The sequence below is a fragment of the Balaenoptera acutorostrata genome, chromosome 18, assembly GCF_949987535.1.
Source record: "Balaenoptera acutorostrata chromosome 18, mBalAcu1.1, whole genome shotgun sequence".
Classification (NCBI taxonomy): Eukaryota; Metazoa; Chordata; class Mammalia; order Artiodactyla; family Balaenopteridae; genus Balaenoptera; species Balaenoptera acutorostrata.
The window spans coordinates 76,234,385-76,243,327 of record NC_080081.1 but is presented as its reverse complement, the minus strand read 5'-3'; positions in this window follow the sequence as shown (position 1 = coordinate 76,243,327).

Below are 8,943 nucleotides of genomic sequence, written 5' to 3'. Positions count from 1 at the left end.
CAGCAAGCCCTGCTGCTTGCTGCAATTGTATAGTCAAAACTGGACGGTCAGTTTTTTAAGGACCCTCCATACTGTTCTCCATAGTGACTGTATCAATTTACATTCCCACCAACAGTGCAGGAGGGCTCTCTTTTCTCCACATCCTTGCCAACATTTGTTATTTGTAGGCTTTTGATGATGGCCATTCTGACACGTATGAGGTGATACCTCACTGTGGTTTTGATTTGCATTTCTCTAATAATTAGTAATCCATCAATTCCACTCCTGGGTACATACCCAAAAACACTGTTTTGAAAATATACATGTACCCCAGTGTTCCTAGAAGCATTATTTACAATAGCCAAGACATGGGAGCAACCCAACTGCCCATCAACAGAGGAATGGATAAAGAAGATGTAATATATGTACAATGGAATATTACTCAGCCACAAAAAAGAATGAAGTAATGCCATTTGCAGCAACGTGGCTGGGCCTAGAGAATATTATGCTTAGTGAAATTAGCCAGACAGAGAAAGACAAAGACTGTATGATATCACTTATATGTGGAATCTAAAAAAAAATAAAACGAACCAGTGGATATAACAAAAAAGAAACAGACTCACAGTTCTAGAAAACAAACTAGTGGTTACCAGTGGGGAGAGGGAAGTAGAGAGGGGCAAGATAGTGTTATGGTATTAAGAAGGTATAAACTACTATGTATAAAATAAATAAACTCTAAGGATATATTGTACAGCCCAAGGAATGTAGCCAACATTTTATAGTAACTATAAATGGAGTATAATCCTTAAAAATTGTGAATCACTATGTTATACATCTGAAACTTACATAATATTGTAAATCAGTTATACCTCAATAAGAAAGAAAGAAGCAAACAAACAAGCAAACGAATAAACAAACTTGGGCAAATGTTTCGTGAGAGTGCTAAGGGCAGAAGCCAGAGCATAGGATACAATGAAAGACAGATAAATTGATAAATTGATAAATAAAAAGCATACATGTTTAAAAAAAAGAGAGCAAATTTTTAAAAATTTAAACATGATAGCAGAAAATATAAAAACATAAAAACAGTATAGAATATTTGAAAAAATCAATAGAAAGTTTAGAGGATAAAGCTGGGGCAATCTTCCAGAAAACAGATCAAAAAGAAAAAAAAAAAAGTAGAAATGAACAGATGAAAACATTAGAGGATTAAGGGCATCATTTAAGAAGTAATCCAAGAAAATCTCCAAAGATGCAGGGCATGGGTTTCAGATTACAAGAGTCCACTCTGTGCCCAGCCCAATGGTGAAAACAGGCCACACCGAGACACAGCTCTGTGTATCCTTGTGAGATGTCAGGACACCAGGAGAAGGAGAGGACCCTCAGAGTTTCTAGTTTCTGTAGCAGGTCCTGGGAGCAGTCAGTCCAGATGGGAACAGGTCAGAAGTGCTCCAGGAGAAATTTCTCCAAGAAGATAAAGCTGATAGAATACCTGATGTGTTGGAGCATGCAGAGAGAAGATTTAGATGACTCTTGGGAGTTAGGCTGAATTAGAGATAAGTACAAAAAACACAAAAGACCAGGTAAGCCACGACAACAAAAAAACCCAGACAGCTTTTAAACTCTGGCTAAATTAAAAAGCTTTGCAAGAAGGAAAGAGAAATCACAGTTTACTACCTGGATCAGCTGTTGATAGCACTGATGTATTAGTAAAAACCCTGAAGTCTGGTCTAACTAAAGTTATGGCATAATCCCAGCCATATAACGCCGTGATTGAGAGCACAGACCCTGAGGCCAGACCGACTAGGTTCAAATCTTCACTCAATCATAATAATCCACTTATGAGCTGTGTGGGTGGGCAGGCCGTTCACTCTGACTCAATTTCCTTATCTGTAAAATGGGAATCATAACAGAACCTATTGCATAGGGTTTGGGGGGATAGTAGATGAATTAATACATGTGAAATGCTTAGAACAATGCCTGGCATGTGGCAAATTCTATATAAGGGTAACCTAGCAGTATTATTACTTCATAACCGTTTAGGAGAATGGAGAAAGTGTGTGTGTGTGTGTGTGTGTGTGTGTGTGTGTCTTTCTTAACCTTCATATCCCATAAGGAAAAATAAATAGAAAGTGCCTAAAACTGAAAAAGCAAGAAGTAGCACTATGAAACTGTTATTTAGAGATGTAAAGGAACATACCAAAAAAAGAAAAAAAGCTGAGATGAATGTAAAATTGTTGCTTCTGGAGAACAAGAGGTTGGAGAGAGTCTGGGTGGGGCTGGGAGAGGCCTGTTGTTTTTTGGAATAAACCTTATAAAATGATTTGAATCTTGGTTCGACAGAGCAGACCCTGAGGCTGGGTCTGTGGGCAGGATTTGTGAAGGAAGTGCTCCGAGGGGAACTAGTAGGGGACAGGGGATGGGGGAGGGGGAGGCTGGGCTGCTGGGCGGCCTCTCTCTTACCCCTGGCCAAGGCCGGTGGGGGGCCTTGCAGCCCCGGGGCGTGCCTCGGGAGTGTGCTGGGTGCTGGCGCCCAGAAGGCTGGTGATAGGCCTCAGAAATGTAAAATTATCTGGGAGGTGGCTTTTAAATCGTTAAAGGTCCTAAAAATCTAGTTCAAAACTCTCCAATTTGCACCTCCAGCCAGACTCTCCCAGACTCCAGGGATGAGCAATAAATCCAACTCGTCCCCCCAGGGCTCCTGGAGTCTTCACACCCACCTTCCTGGGAGTATTTGCTGGTTTCTTTTCAGGTACCCAAATACCTCAGTGTGTACTTTCAAGCATGAAGTAAAGGACCATTCGGGGCCAAGTTCTTCCTGAACCCCTGGAATCACGGGGCACAGACAGCTGGCTCCTCCTTGCGCAGGGGGCTTGATGCTGGATGGCTGCCGCTCGGGAAATGCATGCTCATTATATACGGTCTGCCCCACCCCGTGCAATTAAATAAAAACAACAGTGCTTAATACATTTCAGTACAATTTTAGTACACATTTTAATACAATTATAACACTCAAACAGCACTTTTTTGCAAATACGACCAGCAACAAAAAAATTTTTAATGCTCAAAGTAACTTTGAAAGAGAAACCAGTCCTGTTCATTTTCTCCCAGATTTACATACTTTCATGTATTGCTCAATAGAAGCTTAATGAAGAGTTTGTATGTGATGTCATAATTAAAACACATAAAATCGGGACTTCCCTGGTGGTCCAGTGGTTAAGACTTTGCCTTCCAACGCCAGGGGTGCAGATTCGATCCCTGGTCGGGGAGCTAAGATCCCATGTGCCTCGCGGCCAAAAAACCAAGACATAAAACAGAAGCTATACTGTAACGAATTCGTCAAAAAAAGTCTTAAAAAAAAATCCACGTAAAATCTTTCTCCACCAACCTTGCTGCAGACAAGGGGCGATCTCACTGTAACACTTTTAACCGCTAACCCGGCACTGGCCCAGGTGACTTTGAGGTGTCGCCTCGGAGGCTCTGGGGTGCAGTCCCTGAGCACCACGTGGGGTGGCCCAGCATCTCACACAGAGATCCCCAATTAACAGCTGCAAGAACCAACCTTGAACCATTACGTGCAGGTCTGCCTGCCTTGTCGCTCTGTGCCATCACTGAGAGCATCACAAATGTCACGACTCTGGGTGGAGGCAAGGACGTCAGCCACTTGCTTGTGGACGAAATGCGTTGTAAGAGCACACTCGCTTCTGGAAGGCAGTACTGCCTCTCCCCGGCCGCCCACCCTTTGGGATTCTGGAGGAGCCACTGGGCTGGAGACAAGCCCCACTGGGAACAGTCACAAACCTCAGACTTGAAATCGTACCACAGAAAGCAACCAAAAGATCTAAAATTCCAACCAGCATGCCAGCTCCATTAGTCTCAGCTGCCCCAAGTGTTACTTTTGAAAAATCTTTTTCTACTCACCCTCTGGAGCAGGAATTCTTAAGCTGAGTCCACCCTCCATTAAATTGTGTGCAGTATCTGTCTGCTGAGATGTGTGTGGGTATTTTCTGCGGAGAGGACCCTGGGGATGACGCCCCCTCCCCCCAGTTGTAATGATGGGCTCTAAGGGTGACAAAGGAAGAGCTTTTGGTGTGCAGTGGAGTATATATTTTTTCTACATTTGGTAGAGGAAATACTCATATAAACCAGTTTTTTTTTTAACATTTTTATTGGAGTATAATTGCTTTACAATGGTTTGTTAGTTTCTGCTTTATAACAAAGTGAATCAGCTATACATATACATATAGCCCCATATCCACTGGGTAAAAGAATGACAAAAGGCCTGGAAAAGAAAAATGGAATAGAACCATTTCGTTCCTCCGCAGCTGCAAATAGATGAAGGCATTTCCTCTTTTTATATAGGGGCAGGGACCTACACAGGAGAGGCAGCAGCTGTTTCAACATGCGCTCAAATTCCTTTTTCTAGAAGACTAATACTTGAGACCAGATAATTTCTCTTCTCCACAGGTAAGTGAATATTAATAGAGGTCCTTTTAAGGTTCCGGGGCAAGTTTGTATCATCACAGGCATTAGAGCCGTGGTTTTCCAGGATACATTCTGCAAGTTCTGAAACACGGCCCCAGACACCCCAAGGAGCCAGGAGACCCCTGCCTTTCCCATCCTCTCTCCACACAACCCTCTATCTGAAAAGAGATGGCTCCTATTTCTTCATAGCAGTGTTGGGAAATCTATAGGCTCCGTCGAGAAGAGAGAGTGATACAAAACTGAGAGGAGAGTATGCAGGGAAGTGGGTGATGGGCAGGTGTGAGTAATGAAGGAAGCTCAGAGGGGTTGGACCGAGTGGGAGTGGGGCTTGGACCGAGCGGGAGGGGAGCTTGGACCAAGTGGGAGGGGTGCGAATTGAGGCCAAGTGGGGTACAGTAAGGAGTCGGGGCTTTATCCTAAAGGCTCTAGGACACCACTGAAATCCCTGGCATTTGGGAAGGATCCCTTAGCATCGTGTGGAGAAAGGACTGGAGAGGGGGACCCTGGCTGCAGGATGTACCTGGAGATCAGGTGAGATGATGGCGGACTGGACAGAGATGAGGTAGTAAAGGGAGATGGATGGATTCCACCCCTAAGGTAAACCAAGGAGCCATCCATAAATGGGGCGAGGACTCCCGCTCAGCTCTGCCGGGGGCGTCTCTGGGGGCTCGGTGAAAAAAGCTGATGGAGGAAATTATCAAACGCAAAAATCTTGCATGGGCTGTGGATGGAAACTGTGAGCATTCAAGCACCTGACCCTGTGGGTAATCAGAGAGCAATTAGGTCTCGCTTACTAGATGGAATCTGGCTGCTCCCGGCTCAGATGGGTTTGAAGTGGGTGGGAGTGATTAAGCACAGGCCAGCGGCGGTACCCTGGTGGGGCAATTACAGCTGCAGGAAAATTCGATGATCAGACTGAAGCGAGAGGAGGGCTAATTGGAGAAGCCAGGCTGGAATTGCATGGTGAGCGGACAACCAAGAAGGGAGGTGTCCCGCGTCTCCCACTGTCCACTGATGGTTCCAGGGGAAGTCGTGGTGGGGGTGGGAGGTGGTCCAAGAACAGATGCTGCAAGAGGGCGAGGACTCTGCTGACAGAGGAGCAAGGACAAAGGTACAGGTGATGCCTGGGGGACCTCTCCTGACTGGTTAGATGATCAGTGACCCCGGAGGCTCCCTGAGGGACAGGGGAGACGGGCTATATTGAGGATGTGGCCGAGGGGTGGAATCTCTCTTGCTCAATCCTACCTTGGCCATCCTTGGGCTGACCTTGGCTCATTCACTTTTTGTTTGAGCCAATATTTGAGAACCTAGTGTCAGTAACAGTTTACAGATGGCTAGCACTTCATGGTTGGCAAAGGTGTTTTACGTGTATTTTCTTGTTAATCCTCACAATCTGTGAAGAAGGTACTATTGTTCTCAATCGGCTGGTGAAGAACTGAGGTTCAGAGAGGTCAGTTAACTCGCCAGGTTCCCATATGATGCCCATAACAACTGTGAGAGGAAGGCAGGGCAGGGTCTCCTCTATTTCATAGACTAGGCAAAGCAGGCTGGGGAGAGTTGCCCAAAGTCATACTCAAGTAGTTAGTGGCAATTGGGGCTGAATCCAAAAGTCTTTCTACCGCATGCCTATAAAAGAAGGAACAGAGCTTCAAGTTAAAGGTGGGTTTCAGGGATGATGTCCTGGTGCTTTGCTTGATCTGCTAGGACAGTGGCCCTAGCTGACTACCTTGGCTGTGCTGGATCAAACCGGGAGAAGTAAACAGTAGAAGATAAGGATAAAATCGGGATTAAAGGGACCACATACTGAAGGGCAGTCCACATTCAAGCTATTTTGTCCAGTTATCACCATAACTACATGCGTTCTTGTCACAGTGTGATTTTTGGATAGGAAGAAATTTGTGTGATGGTTGGATGCTGGGTCAGAGTCCCCCTCCTGTCAGAACCCTCTCTGTTCAGATGCCCTCTCCTTAGGGTGAGTTCAGGACTGCCAGGTCTAGAGTTATTCTGTGTAATGTAACTGTGTGTTAGTTATGCTGCATGACAAATCAGCCCCAAATTTAGTGGTGTAAACAAGCACACACTTATTATCTCACAATTTCTGCAGGTCAGGAATCTGGGCATGGCTTACCCAGGTTCTCTGCTTCAGGGTCTCTCCCAGGCTGCAGTGAAGGAGTCAGCCAGGGTTAGGGTCTCATCCCAAGGTCTGGCTGGGACAGGATCTGCTTCTAAGCTCACATGGTCGTCGGCAGGATTCAGTTCCTCCAGGGCTGCTGGACCGAGGGCCTCAGTTCCTAGTTGGCTGTTGGCCACCCTCAGTTCTTTGCCCTGTGGGCTCCTCCAGTGTGGTTGCTATTTTGTCACAGTGCACAAGCCCAGAAGGGAATGAAGGTCTGTTAGGAAGACGAAAGTCCCAGTGTTTTGTAACCTAATCACATCCCATCGCCTTTGCCTTACGCTATTAGTTAGAAACAATTCACAGGGTCCAGTCTACCCCAAGGAGGGGGTAATCACACAAGGATGTGAATACCAGAAAGCAGTGATCACTGGGAGCCGTCATAGCAGCCTGCCAACCACAACTCAAGGGTACGAATAGAAGGCATAAGCCAGCAGCAAGTGGGGAAAAAAATAAAGGCTACTAATTTATTTTTTATAACTTTAATTAATTAATTAATTTATTTTTATTTTTGGCTGTGTTGGGTCTTCGTTTCTGTGCGAGGGCTTGCTCTAGTTGCGGCAAGCGGGGGCCACTCTTCATTGCGGTGCGCGGGCCTCTCACTATCGCGGCCTCTCTTGTTGCGGAGCACAGGCTCCAGACGCGCAGGCTCAGTAGTTGTGGCTCACGGGCCTAGTTGCTCTGCGGCATGTGGGATCTTCCCAGACCAGGGCTCGAACCCGTGTCCCCTGCATTAGCAGGCAGATTCTCAACCACTGCGCCACCAGGGAAGCCCAAGGCTACTAATTTTTGATTACGTATTATGTTGAGCCCTGAGCTAAGCACCTCACATGAATTAATTGTCTCATATAAATCTCCCAGCAACACTGTGGCATAGATATCATTATCCCCATTGTACAGATAACACACACTTCAGAGGAATTAAATAACTCTCTCGAGGCCAAATAGGAAATGGTAGAGCCAGGATTCAGAGTTGGGTTGCCAAACTACCAAGCCCATTCGGGGCCTGGAGGGGGCCTGAGCCCGGGGACCCCATTTCCCACCTGAGTGCTTTTACCTGAATTGTAGGAAAAATAGCTAAGAGGAATAAAAATGCTTTACAAATGCCAGTCTTGCAAACTTCAACCTGGAAAGTCTCAGGTGTTTTACGGAGAGATTAGAGGCAGGAGAGTGTTAAGGTAGGAAAGCGGTTGAGAGGCTGTTTCAGGTGTCCAGGCTCAGAGCAAAGCAAAGCTGGGCAGCAGGTGGGAGGGAACGGACAGGCAGGTGTACAAGCCAGCCAGGCCAGGGATGGGCGAGGAAGGAGGAGGGACAGGGCTGATTGCACTGGTGCGGGTGGGGCCCAAGAGACATCCTTTCCAGAAGCTCCTGGTGACTCCAATGTGCTGCCAGGGTGAGAACCACTGTTCTACATTTTCGTGGGTGGCAGACAGGGTCACACTGCCAATGGCAAGAAAGAGGCAGGGAGCAGGCGGGAGGGAGGGAGGTGTAACCAGGTGGAGATGGTAAGATTTAAGATGGTTTAACTTGCAAATAATGTTGAGTTGGAGGTGACTGCTTGATGTTTTTTACTTTAGTAAAAAAAAAAAAAAATCCACTCCTCATTTAGAAATGTGGGATGTTGAAAACACATTGAAGAGTAAACTACAGAGAGGATAGAGGTGGACGATGGATCAGTTCATAGGAAAGAAAAAAAAAGAAAGAAAAGGCACGGCCTGGATTGTATCAGCTTCTTTACGTGCAGAGTTGTTGGGAGAACTAAGAGTTGCTGGTAAATGTGCTTGGCTCAGGGGGTGGCACATAATAAATGGAATTATCGGTTATTACAATCTCATTCACTCCAAGAATGACTCCAATGGTCCAGTTTAAAGGTAAGAAAAGAGATTAAAATAACTTTATCCAAAGTCCTACAGTTAGTAAATGTAGACTTAGACTTCAAAGTCGGTGCTCCCCTCTACAATACCTCACATCAGAGGGCTGAGCACGAAGACGTGGGTACGGAGAAGAAGGTGTGAAGAACAGTTGGTTAAGGAGATGGGAGAAGTTGGGAAGCCAGGAGCAGAGGCACGGGTCACGGTGTGCGTCGGAAGGGCGGAAGAGGAAGAGGCTTACCACGCAACCCCGCCACGGCCAGGGGGCAGCGGAATGCGGAGGAGGTAGCCGGAACCAGCACCAGGGAAACCATTTAAGATGTGCAGAGTCGTAGGAGGGATGTCTGCGGACCTGTCCGCTGAAGAGGGGTTGGCCAGCAAAGGAGAAAAGCAGCATGTGGATGCGTGTCCCAGACTCCCTCTTCCAGTCCTCAT